Raw genomic sequence first — 16,329 nt, forward strand, 5'->3', positions numbered from 1 at the left:
GGTCAACCTAGTTGGCAGAAGGTAAACCACAAAGGAAACCATATAGGAACTAGAGCAAACTTTATCAAAATGAGTTAACCATGTTTCAAGCCAACTGGTTTCAGGGAGTCACATGACTCTTTTCAAGAGCACTATGCTATAGCCAATGTCATATATTATATATCTCCTAGTCATGTTGACCCTTCTAGCTCTCTAATTTGTAGGAGGTTGGTGAGAAGGTACTTCTATTGCACTATGATTTCACCTCATATTTTATTCCCTACATCACTTGTTAGCTATGTCATAAGTTATTGTTTGGAACTAGTTAGCAGGTGATAGGTGAAAAACCTTTTCTATGTTATCAGGGAAAATGTCCACAACCATCTTTCCTGTGAAACTTCTCACAACCTTCTCCTCTATTATGTAATGATGGGCAAGTACCATGATCATCTATGAAGATTGAATGGAGATGGGGTAGGAAGTTGTGTTCACTAATCCACTTATGATTAGTGATGAGATCATGTATGATCTCTCTATTATTTTGTTGCACAAAACTAGGAATGTGGTCCAATTAGTATGTCCCATCTTAGTGTTTTAGACTTCTTAATTCCTGTCTACAAATCATCAGTTCTTTGGGGTGCCTTGGAACTTGAAGGTGATTGTTTTGGGTGCTATCTCCATTTCCATAGATGGTGATGATGATGTTGTCATTTTAACTTGTATAAGAGACACATGTTAGTATATCAATATCAAAATATTAAAAGATGCTAAATGGTATGAAAAAACTAGTGAACATTGATGAGAAGCTTTACGAAAACTTAAAAAAGGCCTTTAAAGTGCACATACACACTTGGCACAAATATGCAGTGGTCTTGATGTTTTAAGTTAGCACCATGCATAGGTCATCTACATTGTGCACCTATGTAGGTGCACAAGGAGTGAAGAGTGTGACTAGAGTTCCTTTGTTTCAAAAAAATATTGGTTATCCAGGCATATTATGTGCACATCCAACACATTGTACACATGGTAGAGGTGTATATGTGCACAAATATGCTCAAATGTACCTTATGAGTTTGGCAGGAATCCACAAAAGGAGCACATGTTGAGAGGTTTGAAATTGTACCAATACAAGATTCCAAAATGCCAATGATTCATCAAAAGGTTGGGGAGGTCCTCCTATTCATAGGCTTTGGGTTTGAAAGGTGCACACCTAGTGCATCCTTAGGGTTGTGTAAGGTTCACAGGTGTGCCCTCAGGAAGTTTGGAAAAAATAGGTGTACCCTCTGCACCTTAGAATTTAGTGTGCATGTGCCCCTAGTGTGTAAATGTGCATACCATTAAGACATTAAAAATATTTGTACTCCTAGGTAACCCAATTTTGAATAAGGATGATTTGATAGGATGTTGAAAAAGGACTACAAGAAGATTTTTGTCCAATGCATATACCAAATTTCCATATTATTGAGATATGACTCTCCTATCTACAAATAAAAAAGGAGGAGGGCTTGCCATATTTTAAGTTAATAATTGGTTTTTTATTGTGAAACAAAAAAAAATAACCTCAACAAAAGGAAGAAATGAAAAAGGCATTTATTTAACAAAAAACACTATTCAAACTTATGTCTAGTTTGCAACTTGATTCCATATGTCACTAGTGGCTTCTAGATTCTTGAAACTAGAAAATCATGGTTTTAAAATTTCACACTCAGTGTATGTTTGGTGTCTTAATTTTATTTGATGTTCCTAGGTTCTAAAGATCATGAGTGTGTAGTAACACAAAGATAATCTTTCGCTAGCTAGAAAGGTCTTTAAAAAATCCCCATAATCCCATTGCCAATCACTATATCCCAAGACATGAGAATCTATTTAGAGGGATCTTCATGAGTCATCAATCACTAATCCCTTCATATTTGGGAATTTTTTATCTTGCTTCATAGAGCTCAAATATTTTTGCTTGATTCTTCATTAAAGATACGTGTTTGTGTGAAGTATGCTAGTGATTATGTTGTGCTAGCTTTACTTGATTACCATTTTTGTTTATACCAAGCTCTAGAATCCTTATGTGACATCATATTGATTTTCTTTTCTTTTTTCTTATCCTTGACCATGATTAGATTCTAAAGCCAAGGTATTTGTGTTCACTCTCGTGTTCCTCTTTTAATGAACTTTTGAAAAAACATATGCCAAACAATAACCTCAGTAAATCTATGGGGGAATCTTTCATCTAAACTGGTAGTTTTTAATTATCATTTTCTACTATCCACTTGACTTGAAGGAAAACTAGATGATCAATTCTTTAAATGTGTAAAGTGTTGTGAGCAATCAATCTAGAATCTGATTTTGAGGCTTAAAGTCCCCTTTTTCTTGTGAATAAAACTTATATTTAGTTTATCTAAGAAAAAAAGTTATCCAAATGCTTTGATGAGGAAATACCTCTTCAAAAAAATTAAGACCAACTAGGATAACTCACCTACTAAGAGCAATATAGACTACACACTAACTCTTGACTAAAACAAAAAAAAAAAAAACAACTCAAAAAAATATACAACTCAAAAAAAAATCTATAATATTTTTTTATGTTATTATTAATTATTATTTTTTGGATAACTTTTTCTCTTTCAAAATTTAAAATAGTATTTGTAAAATTGGCTATTGACCATCAATGGAACCAATTCTCCTTCTAAAGTACTTAGCCTAAAATTACTTTCTCCAAAAATCTCTGCAATTTGATAAGGACCAATCCACAAGTATTGAATCTTTATATGATTGCCTAGTTTTTCTTTTCACCTTGTCCTGGATGAGAAAAAGGTTAAAGATTCTAAAATATTTTATCATGGCTCTCTTGTCAAACCAAATTTTGATGAAAACTTTAACTTTTGACACATGTTATAATACCATAGTCATTTTATCATCCAATTACAAAAGATGCATCTATCTAATTTGGGTTCTATCCATATTTTCAACAATTCCCCTCATAAAATTTAGCTCTAGAATCTTGAGGTTGAGGGGAACTATGCGTTATTTTTGATAGAAAAGAAAATAAAACTATGTTCCTAAAGAATTATTTACTCTAACCCTATTGATCTATAAACTATATTTCAATTGTGTATGCCAATCCCTTGGATTCTTTGCAAGTAAACAATTTATGATAGTCGTGAGGCTCTTATTGGTAGACTCAACCACTCCATTGCCTTGCAGCTAATAGTTGGATGAAAATTTGATTGTAACATAATTCTCTAGTATCTATTGGGTAAGGGAAATTCATGGAAAAGATGATCCATTATTGTAAACAAGAGATAATGACATCCTGAACTTGGTCACAATATGTTCTTCTAGGAAATTGGTAACCACTTTTGCATTATATTTCATAAAATTTTTAAGTTCAATCCATTGTGTGCACTAATCCATAGCCATTAGAACAAACATATTTCCTGTAGAAGATGGTTGGTTTACAATCCCAATAAAATCTAGCTCTGACTTGGTCAAAGGGTGAACCTCAAAAATTGGCAACAATGACATAGTTGGGTTTCTTTCCCATTTGAAACTTGTTTGGGAAATGTGACAAGAGTGCACACATTCATTCATGTCCTTGAAAGTGGTATACTAAAACATATCTCGATCTTATAATCTCATGGTCTATGGATTTTTCCAATCCATGTCCACTATTGTACTTGTCATGATATTTCTCTAATACTTATTTTTCTTCTTATGACCCAAATTTTGAGGTAGAATCCTTCATAGTTTCTACTGTAGGTCTTTCCATCTTGAAGCATATAGGATTCATATTTAATTTTCAAACCTCTAGGTTCAGATCTATTCATCCCTTGCGGGTATTGATTGCAAGAGGTAAACTACAATGTTTTGATACCAAACATTTTTTACTATCCCCTCATTAGTGTCCACATACAACACCATGATTTATTCTTTGTTGTCTTCTATCATCTTAGTTAATCCTTGTCCACTTACTAGCTTTACTTGTTAAATTCACGATGAAAATCTAGCAAGGTGGCCACCCATTTTCATCTTCTTGCCCCTAGCACATTTTTCATTAGTAATTATTTGTATATAGGGTCAAGTGTAATGACATATACCTTACTCTAGAATATGTAATCGAAAGACATCTTGATTTCTTTCACTAGTGAGAATGATTGTTTATGTAGATTAGGAAAATTTAACTCAAAATTATACAAGGGGAAACTCACAAATGTGATGGGCCTTACTTCCTCTTTATCTTTACTTTATGTGATGATACTTGTGAATGAGTGTTCCAAAGTGAAATAATAGACTTTGAATGATAGTTGATAATCATGACTCACAATTAATAGGGTAGTATAAATAACCACTTTGATATCTTCAAAATATTTCTTGACTCCTAGAACCTAGTCAATCTTTGATCCTTTCTTTAGTAAATCATCGAGGGGGTGAACTATCTCAGAGAACCCTTTGATGAGTTTTCGTACAAAGTTAATCTTCCTGAAGAAAAAATTAACCTCTTTATGACTATAATGAGGAAATAATTTCAAAATTTTTACAATCCTTTTTGGCTAAATTTAAATACAAAATTTAGATATGATATATGCCAAGAGTTTCCCTTTTGTAACTCTGAGTGAACATTTTTTTAGGTTAAGATATATGTCATTTTTTCTACATCAGTTGAAGACTTGCTTCAGGTCAGGAAAATGGGTGCTTCTCTCTTTTAAGAAAACTGTGAGGTCATCCATGTAAATGAATTTGCATTTTTTTACAAATCCCTTCAATTCTTCAATCATTCTTCTTTGAAATGTAACTCCTACATTAATTAGAGTAAAGGGAATGTTTTTATATGCAAATGTTTCCCACTTGGTGGTGAATGTTGTGTTTATTCTGTCCTCTTCACCTACCATCACCTTGTTGTATCTTTAGTATCCATCTTTAAAAGACATCATATTAGATAATTCCTTCCTAATATTCATCAATAGACTCTTTTAAATGGATGGACTATTCTATAATAGAGGGAGGTGTTTGTGTTGTATTCCTTTATCTTTCCACTTTCATGGCTCTAGTTAATTGGGTTCCCCTATTAAGAAGGAAATATTCAATTTCTTCTCCTTGCTCCTCCTCTTCTTCTTTCAATATGGTCTCTAGGATTTAAGGAGAATTGAATACTCTTCTTTTTCTTTAACTTCCTTCTCTTCTCTCCTATTACCACTCTTTTGGTCCTAGCACTTTTAGGTATGGAGGGAGAAGCTTCTCATTAGGCTTGAGTATCTTTGAGTGGATCCTAGGTTTCCTCTCCCTGAGCCTATGTTTCTTTTCTTTGACCTTCTTCTATCTTTCATCTCCTACATGACCCTCTTCCTTTTCTTCCTCTTGACCTTATCATTGCTGAAGTATGGCACTTCCTTCTCATGCTTTCATATAGTCTTTGGCTACACTAGGGACTTCTCTTGGTAAGTTAGACCTATGACTTTAGTTCCTTTACCTTTCTTGGGCCTTGTTGTAGCCTATAATTATGGTGTGTTAGGAGCCATCTCTATGTGAAAAGGCTTCCTTACCCACTCCCTAGTCAATTGAATGACATGCTTGGCCCAATATCGAATGTCATGATTCTCTTCTTGGGAAATATCAACATTCATTATAGGCCCCTCAAAGATCTTGTCTCTATTGCATAGTGGGTCAAGTACATCATGGCTATCTTTGTTCCTAATCTTCAAAGAGATGTGAAAATTAAGAGCTTTTTTTGGAAGTTGTAGACTTATCTTACAATAGTTCCTTAATTGGACATCCTAGTCATCTACACAGTTCATCAAGTGATCTTCAATAGGAACATTAGGTATGAACTATTTCCTCACATGATGGTGAACCATCCCAATATTATCAAATTAGGTCCACCTCATAGAATAGTCATCTAAGGGGTATTGTTTACATTCAAGCTCATATGTGGCTATATCCTAACTCTATTTGACCTTGAAAGCTTCAATGGTGATGGGGCAAAGTCATGTCTTCTTGTATTTATTTCTCACCCTACTATAGGCTAAGGCCAATTTCCTAGCTATCTAAGATAATATCAACCTATCTAATGGATAGCAAGGAAGATTCTTTGGAAACAAGAGGACCTTCACCGCCCATATATATGTGAATGGTTTAAACTAAATGAAATAAGAACCAACTTGTGCTACTCAGGTGAGAACCTCTACTATCAATCTCTTTGCATAATCCCCTTTGATGAATTAGATTATAGAAAAGATGAAACCATCATTCACCAAGTTATACTTTGGACTCTTAAACATGGGCTTCTTTTTACCAATTGAGATTACAATATATGTGGCTAGACGTTGGCATCTTCCATGCTTCCTCTTTTTACTAGCCCTATAGAATTAGTCAACCTAACTACTAGAAGATACTCCACATTAGAATTCATGTAGAAACTAGAGTTAGAGTTCATCTAAATGAATTGTTCATCTAGGTTATTGCTGATAGTGGTGGCCTAGTCAATTGGGAGTCCCCTCCTCTTGAAGGTTTTATAAAATGAAGCATCCATGTTTATAGATGACTGGTTGTAGGGATTTATGGGGAGTCCCATGACTTTGCTAAGGAGGACTATGCTATGGCCAATGTTTTTTATCATCTTACCATGGGTTATGTTGACCTTTATAGCTTTATTATTTGTAGGGGGTCGAGAAACAAGGTACTTCTCTTGCACTATTCCTTTCACCTTCTACTCATATTCTTTGTACCACTTTTCTATAATGGCATAAGTTATCTTCTAGAACTAGTCTATAGGATGTAGGTGAAAAACCATTTCTATGTTGTTAGGCTATATATCTAAGACCATCTCCCTTTTGAGGCTTTTCACAACCTTTTCCTTTGGCATGTAATAATGAGCCAATGCAATGATCAACTCTAAATATTGAATAGACATGGGGTGGGAAGCTATGTTCACTAACCCACTTAGGATTAGTGATGTGATCATCTCTGATCTCCTGCTTGGTTTGTTGCACAAAAATAAGAATGCATTCGAATCAATATGTCACATCTCTATGTCCTAGACCTCTGAATGCTTGTCTACAAATCCTGACTTCTTCAAGGTACCTTGGAACTTGAAGGTAACTTGTAACAGGGGTAGGACCAAAAATGACTCTACTATTGTAAATGGTGTTGAGTTCTATTTTTCTATTGTACAACTTATTGTAACCCTAATTGTATAAGTGAAAAATCTTATATAAAATGGCTTAGGGTTAGGGATTTCAGAATGTATGATGAGATTATAGCTTCTTGTGGTGCTATTGAGCTACAAGGGATCACAGATTGTAATCACTAGATAATAATAATAATATTAGATTTTTTGTTGTTGGATATAGCCCAAGGATTGGGTGAACCATGTTGAATATTTGTGCCTTGTGTTCTCTTATGTATGATTTATTATTTTTTGATATTGGTTATATTTGCATGTAAATCTTATTTCTAATTGTGGTTAATCCTAAAAATAAATCGTTACCTAGGTCTTTTGATTCAATCACTTTCTATTAATAACATAATTAATTGGGCCATGATACTATATAGTGTTGTCGTTTGAAGAATTTTTTTTAGGTCCTTATTGATTCTAAGGGTATATAGTTGATGGTCAAGTCAATAAAACAAATAACACTTTTTCACTACCTAATCAAAAATTACAAATTTACACTAATCTTTTAACTTCTCACTCAATGAATTCTATTAATCAACCTTCTCCTTCTAATAACCATATTGATTATGATGATAATATACAAGAAGGTCATGTGGTTAATAATGTTGAGTTAGCACATCAACCTTCAATTTCTTCTCCACCTAAACTTAAACATACAACTATAAATAGCTCTAGTTTGTCTATTATGTTTAAGGCACCTAATGGTCCTCTTTACATCACCAATAGAGTGGTTCATATTCCTTCTCATCATAATTTGGTTGATCCTTCCTTTGTTTTGAATGTTATCACCAAAGAACACCTTTTAAACAAACGATTGCATAGAGATACTTATGATTTTACTTGTATATGGATTCAAACTTGTAATGGTTTTCTCTATCATCGTAAAGGTTATATCACTTTGATGGTTACTTTATTAGGGAAATATATTTTTACTATCTTTATTATTATTCCAAGTTCTTCTGATCAATTTCAAGTTAAGCTAAATATTCTATATTTTTCTTGCATTGAAGTGATACCTTCTTCTATTCATAATTGTCTTAAATTTCTACATAATGAAAACATTATTACTATTAATCATTCTCTTTATAAACCATCATGTCATTGTGATCATGCTAAGATTAGTTCTTTTTGGTCATGTTATCCTCAAATATTACCTACTCATTTAATCATTTTATAGAAATTATCAAAGACTTACAATAGCCAAGATCACGTAGCTAATTCTTCATAAGGGTTGTTTACTTACACGTATCTTTCCTACTACTCCTTCTACTTCAAAACCCATTCCTCTATCTACATCTACTAAAGTAGTTGATGTTCCTTCTTCAAAACCTATGGTATTTGATCCTAATCCTTCTACTATGTCTTATAAGACTATTCATAATCTACATCCTTGCAAACATTAAAATAATTGTCAAGCTAAAGCTAAGGCTACAACTCATTCTCTTTCTTCAAAACCTATATCTTCTTCTCAACCTTTACCTTCCTTTTATCAAACCATGCATGAGCCTTTGGAAGAAGTTAAACAATGTTACATTTTGCATATGGATCAGCATGATGAATTTGTTTGTATGTTAGATTTGGATAAATGAAAGATTGTGTAGATGATAGTAGTGATGAAGAACTAATTGATATGGATAGTGATTTTTTTAACATGCTTTGTACATAGCTTACAATTTCTCCTAGTAATGAGCTTTGTGACTCCTAAAGTTCTTTCTTAGAAATTTTTTTTGACTCCTATATAAAGGATATTGTTCCTCTCACAAATTTCCATCCTTCCCCTAACATTTTTGACCAAGATGGGAGTGCAGTGGGGGGGGGCGGGGGGGGGGGGGGGAGGAGAATACGGAATGCTTGATGCAGACTTTATTTATCATAGTAGTCTTTGTGTTCTTGTGTTGTGTTTTCCCTCATGTTATGCTTTTATTTTATGATTTGTCTTTTGATTTCTTTAGATGATCCTTGTTTCCTTATTAAGTGCAAAAGGATCAAGTAATCTCCCTAGTATCCATATTCTTCTACTTGTATCTAATTTCTTCTATATGTTGTTGCATGTTATGTTGTAGTTGTGCTATTTTTCATACTAATTCTCTTGTGTAGTCTTTTTGGTTTCTTATGATATGTTAACACTGATTCTTTTTGGTCTCCATGTTATTAGCCTAAAAAGAGTCTTCTTTGTAGCTATTCCATGTCTTTTTCTCCATTGTGCCATAGTTCTACTTCCTTTTGGGAATGATGATATTTTCATACTTGTTATCATATGATGTTACAAACTCCAAAGTTAGTAAATCCCTTTTTCGCTCTTTGTTTTTGTTATTTTCTCATTTCCCTTCATATGTTTCTCTTCTTGGGGTTATGTTATAGTGGAAGTGTTATTTAGTGGATGCACTTATCCTTTAGCTAAAGCTATTTCTCTCGTTAAGATGTTTGAAAAAGATATAAAACTAAGGCATATACTCTGCTCATCCTTTGACCATGGAATACAACTATGGATTGTGTATAACTTGGATTACTTCAACCTTTAGAACTTGGTATGATTTATAAGGTATAAAAAAATTTATGCATTATTATTTCATGTTTATCTCCTCTCTATATTTTTCTTCTAGTTTCTAGGAATTGTTCTTGGGAGCGTGGTCTCTTTTATTTTGAATCTCTCTCTAAACTGTTCTAATTTTGAGAGGCTTGATCCTTGCTTTGACCCTTATTTTGATTAATAACAGTTACTGAAGCCTGGTGTTGTTATGTTCCTTTAAGAAGACACAATCCTTATGCCTAGGTTGCTTTTTAATTCTTCTTTTTGGGACCTGGAATTCCCTTTGAGTTGAATCCTTTGATGAACTGACTAACATGTCATAGAAACTTACTAGACCATTTTCTTCATCTTTGATGGTTTGACTAGCATGCTTCATACACTTGCTATACCATTCAGCACCATCCTCTTTTCTTTTGTGGATATCTTTGCCCAATTCCTTTTCTTTTTCTTGTGTGATTTTTGGGCAAGTAACTACAACCCTTTTTGTAGAACTTATTTCACTTACTATGATTTCAGATGTGATAAAAACTCAAACTTGTCGGGGGCTTGATGAATTCTTTTCCTCCTAAGTCAAGATAAATGTTTTTCTTTTTCTCTTTATCTACTTTACAATGAGTTTGAGGAAACTCATACTCCTGCTAAAGTGGGTCTAAATGTATAGTATTAGCATTGAGGCACTTTTCTTTTAAGAATTTTTAGCTCCCTCTTCATAATTCCCTCTTCAGATTGTGGATATGCCCATGCTCAATTTATTTTTTCTCGTGTCTTCTTCCTATTTGCACCCTATCCTTTCTACTACCTACCCCTTATTTTTGTGGCATCCAAGGGTTGATCTCCAAGACCAAGTCCACTTAGGTCAACCTAGGTTGAACTAGATTGACCTAGTCATTTGAGATCAACCTTGTCTTTGACCAGGTTGACCTAGTCCCTAGAACTTCCAATGCTTGGGGCATGAAATGTTTGACGGTTTAATTAGTGTTTTACCATTATCCAGCGACCCTATATTATTTTCATACCTGAACACTCATATATAAGGGGACTTGAAGGCTTCATCTTCACATTGCACATTCTCATGATATCTAATTTATAGAAGATGATCATATTCTCAAGATCTCTCTTTGAAGTCCACATTTTTCCCTTTTCACATTCAAAGAGTTCAAGTATTCAAGTTTTTCAAGCATTCAAACAAGGAGATTTCTATATAGTGTTGAAGGATCATTTGTGAGAATCCCCTCTTCAAGATCTAGCTTACTATTGACCATCAAGGGAGGAGATCTACATTGAAGCATTCATCATTTTCTTTATTGATTCACATTTATATCCTTTGCACCATGATGGGATTATGGAAGATTCATTGTAAAGAGTTGACATACCTTGCATTCATAATTCAAGATCTACATTATAGTTACATACAAAATCCTTACAAACAAGGGTTTCAATTATGGTGAATCCTAACATTTCTCTTCTATTTCAGTCATTTACATTTACATTTCTCAATTAAGATTAATTCCTTAACATAAGGCTTGACTAGGAAAATACCTCATCAAACCCCAACCCCAATACATTTCTTTTTTTGTGTTGGTTTGAAGGTTGGGATAAAAGCAAATTACAAATCTAGAACCTCCTATTCACAAGATTTTTGGAGTTGTCAGATGAAGATCATTGGACTACATCAACCTAGTCATAAGATGTCTTACCTAGTCAAAGTAGTCTTTCTATCTCTAATTCTAGAGAGATTTCAAGGGTTTTTTCAATTTTTCATTTTATTCTATGATTGGAAGACAAATATTTAGAAACAATTTAGATCAGAAAGTTTTGGAGAAAAAACATATCATCCTCTATAAATTTCAAGAGAGTACATTTACATGTATTTTATTCTTCTTTGTAATTCAAATTTATTGTTTTCTCCCTTATTTCTTTTGGGTTCTAGATAATCTATTTTGGATCAAAAGTGGAATAATATTTGAAAATTTCCCTCTTTCCCTCTAACACATATTTGAATGGCTTACTCACCCTATAAAATGAAGGCCTCCAACCCTATTTAAACTTCTTCTATTTTACCACTATATAGGGCTCACCCTTGAAGGAGAGACGAAAAATGACACAAAGTATTAAGGGCTCAAAAAACTAACAAAGGAAAAGATCTCAGTAAGGGAGTATAAGCTTGTCTAGGTGAGTGTCATTGTACCTTCCTAAACTATTGGGATCAAACATGAGGGAGTAAAGTTGTCCTACTACACAAGACACATTTTCTATAATTAATCTAATTACGATAGGCATAACAAGGTAATTTTGGGATCAACCACATGCGTTAGAGACTTATAATCTATGCAAGATATCCCTTCTTTGAGTACTCCATCAATACTACCTCAATTATCTTAATTACTATGTGAAACCCAACCCAAACCAAAGTTATAAACTTTTTTTTAATATTTTAACTTATTAATTAACTCCTACTCAAGTTAGCCTATAGTGGGACATGACCTCCAAACAATGCATTCCCTTGCTACCACTTCTAGGTGCCAACACCTATGGTGGGCCACCCTCCAAGGGTATCTATCCTACTCAAGAAAACTGAGCATATGTATCCACATAATCACAACTAGGCATTTGAATAGACATAACATGTACAAGACCTACCTAGTATAAAAAATAACATGACAAATAATCCCTAACATAATATCAATCAAGTACTAAAACAAGAAACAATAAAATTGTGCAGTCACCAATTATAATTTCACTTCTATTTATAATAGATATTCTTTAATTATACCTACCAATATATCAATCAATATGGAAGATTTAATCCACATAGTTTCACATCTCTATTTCTTTAACCAAAATCACATGTTTTTTTGGCATAGTTGCACATATGTTAAGGATGTCAATACATTTGTAAAGAGGCATATTCACACAAAAATATAGAACATATTTTTGTAGACCCATGCATATGTTTAAGAAGCACATTTCTAAAGCATAACATCACATTTTGTTGAGAAAATTAGTAGAAATGAGTACAATCAGTGTTGTGCATTTGAAATATATATATATATATATATATATATATATATATATATATATATATATATATATATATATATATATATATATAAAATTCCTAGAATAGGTGTGATCAAATAGAGTCCTTCTCATCATTCTTAGGATAAATCTCTAGGTTGAGAGTTCCTCCATCAATTCCTAGCAAGTTAACAAGATTGAGGATTCACAAAACAAAAGACTCAACATGAAGGGATTTTTCCTCTAGGATGAAGGATGGAAATGACACATATAACATGAAAAAATAGCAACACATTTTACATAATTATCTAACCTTTTAAATGTATTTAAATAATTCTTTGACTAATAGAAATGGAAGGAGATGAAACCTACTTGTCTTCCTATGCAGAGAGGTTGGTTATGTCCTTTCTTGCAAACTACCAATCTTCCTAAGTCTTCCCTTAGTCTGGTTATTCCTATACTCCTTGATTCCCAAATTATTGTTGTGCAAACAAATAGTTTTGAGTATAGTCTTGGCCATGTTCTTTTATATGTTTTTTCATCCCTAGGTACCTCCTATTTTATAGGGTAATAATGTTGTTGAATAGGATGTGTCTATTGCAACCAACACTCTTATTAAAGTTTAATTTAAAAAATATATGCTTTACTTGATCTATTTGATAAATACCTCTAGTTTCCAATGTCAAGATGGTTCTAAGAGATTGAGCCTCAAAGGCTCCTTCTGGTGTCATGTTTGGGTTGTGTTACTTTTCCCAAGAGCTCATGGGTTCCAACCTTGAAAGCATCTTGGTTGTTTACAGTATTGCATGCTTAGTCTAGATATGAGTTCAAGGTTTCATTCTTAGATAGAAATCTTGAAGACTTACATAGATGAGTTGGTTGAGTGTAAGATTTGTATGAGTGGTAAGTTCAGGGTTCAAGTCTCTTGACTTCTATTATCTTGTTACTTTATTAATTTAAGTATAGTTTATTATTTATGCAAGAAAGTATACCCATTACAACACACACACACACACACACACACACACACACACACACACACACACACACAATTACATGAAATAAATAAATAAATTTTAAAAATTATATATTGAATTTTACTCAACATATATGCTTGCATCCATATTTTCTAGGGTAAACATGTACACTTTATGAACAACTAAAGTAAGATGAAAGTAAAGAAAAACTAATTACAAGAATCCCCAAGACCTAAATTTGGGTAATTGACTTCTCTATAAGGAATTCTATGCTCAAGGTGTCTACAAGGATGATGATTTGATCTCCAAATCAATGAACATTTTAGAGGCTTTTTCCACCCATTCCTACACACACCTGCATCACCAACTAGTTCATACAATAGCTTAAGCACATAAATAGGTCAAAAAGGTTAGAATCCATAGCATACATAAACCACATGTGAAGGCATGTAAGTACATTAGAAGAAGTGCATCTCAATCATATAATGTATCATGACATATATTTTATCTCTAATATAATCATACATTAAGTCTCTCATAATAAGTTTAAGATCATGTCACCAAAGTGACATTATAGAATAGCTTAAGAGGTGCAATTGGATAAACTATAGAATAGAAGGTGGTGACAAACATATAAAAATCAAAACCTAGTTCACAAAGTAAAACCATAATTAATTGTTCTTATCAATTCAACAATATTTTGATTATAATTTCAAATATTTAGTGAAGAAGTCCTCTAAAGTTGAATATAAAATATTAACTAAGATCTAGGAGTTGATTTTCTAAGTCATGACTTCAAAGTTTATTAATTTTCAAAACAATGCTTTAAGAGATTCTGAAACTTGGTTGGGTGGTGTTTTGAAGTACTCATAATGAAATATTAATTAGAAAGAGAAATTTGAACACATAAAGTCTTTCTTGGTCACTCTTATTTAAAAAAAAATAGTTTTCCTTAGTCTCATTAGATGAATGTATAGTTACATTAGAATCCATGCTCCTAATTTAGATTATTTCTATGTAGAATGCAAAAATGAAGAGAACTTCTAGAGGAAGTATGAAAAATAAAAAATAAATACTACCCCATTAATTATGTTTTTTCCCACCCTTAATTTTGGCAATTAGGAGTTCTTTGGAACCCAAAGCAAATAGTCATAATGACACTTTATAATTATGGTGTGTGTCCTTTGGATTCGTTAACAAATGACACACTTTTATAGATAAAGGAAGTCAATTTTGAGTTTCTAAGAAAAATATTCAAGCAAAACAATGCTCCATTTTTAAAAATAAATTATCTTTTGAAAATAATATAGTTATATGGAAAAAACATAAATAGTACACCAAAAAAAAAAATTTCTAAAATAAAAGGACCAAATTAAGTCCCCTAGTGTTGAAAATAACTAGGGGCTAAAAACACATATTGATGAGAACTACATTTTTCTTAAAAAGTTTCATCCTCAAATACAACATCACTCTCTAGCTACTTTCTAATGTCATAAAAGAGGCGACCTTTTTGAACATGTAAAGTAACATAGAAATACATTACAATTTTTTTATCATTATGAAAATACAATACAATTTTAACACATTGCATCTTTTTTATTTATAAACCACACACATGAGTATAAAGGGCCTAAAGGAAGGCTAAAAGCATGCTATTTTAATCAATGAATGGGTGTCACATTATATAGATGATATTTGTAGTTTAGTCATTACTTAAAATAATTAAATAAATTTCAAGTATATTGTAACCGATTGATAGTTACACTGATCGCCAAATCAATGTTATTATGCCAAATTTCCACCCCCTCCCAAGAAAAAGAAGAAGAAAGAAAGAAAATTACATAATTTGAATACATGTATTTGAGAAAATATCCTTTAAAAGTAGATAACCATAAACAAATCAAGAGTTCATCAATTTATCTCTTGACCCATGGAAAGCGATAGCTTCAAGCTAGGTTCCTAAGCTCTCAGTATCAAGCTCTTGAATTATTCAACAATGACCCGTAAGAGATGAGATAGTTCTCTAGCATTCTTTGGAGTGAGAATGAAATGGTATAATTCTTGATCATATACTTTGAAGCTTTTTGTAAAATGATCCATGATATTTAGTGCAATGGAAAGCCTCAAAGATGTCTCCAAAATGAAGCTTCGAAAAACATGTATTCTTGAAATTTAGTAGCATTAGGAAGGAAAAAAAAAACAAAACAAAAAATGTAAAAAATGTTCCTCATGCAAATCACTATCTCAAGTGTGAAGTTGACTAAGTGAAATGATGGAAGTTCCTCCATCATTTGCTACCTCCAAATGTGTAGGTTGAAAAAATGAAATTGTGATTAATAGGACAATATTTAATGACCTTTTTATCATTTGAAATGTCCTACTCTACTCCAACAAGTTGGGTAGATTTTTTTCGTAATTGACCTTTTATACTCATATCTATCATTTGGAGTGCATTCTTTCGAAAGTGGATGATGAATCTTTCTCTTAATGACAAATCAATAATGTTCTTCTCATTGTTCAAAAAATACAAGAGCTTCTCTATGTTAGAGTAATAAAATATTTACTTATTAATTAAATTATATTAATTTAATTATTAAGTCACTTATTAACTCTATTTCACTTAAGCTAAACTTTGGGCATATAATTATTATCATTTAACC

Source organism: Cupressus sempervirens, chromosome 9, assembly GCF_028749045.1.
Source record: "Cupressus sempervirens isolate cs-2001-9-10 chromosome 9, ASM2874904v1, whole genome shotgun sequence".
Lineage (NCBI taxonomy): Eukaryota > Viridiplantae > Streptophyta > Pinopsida > Cupressales > Cupressaceae > Cupressus > Cupressus sempervirens.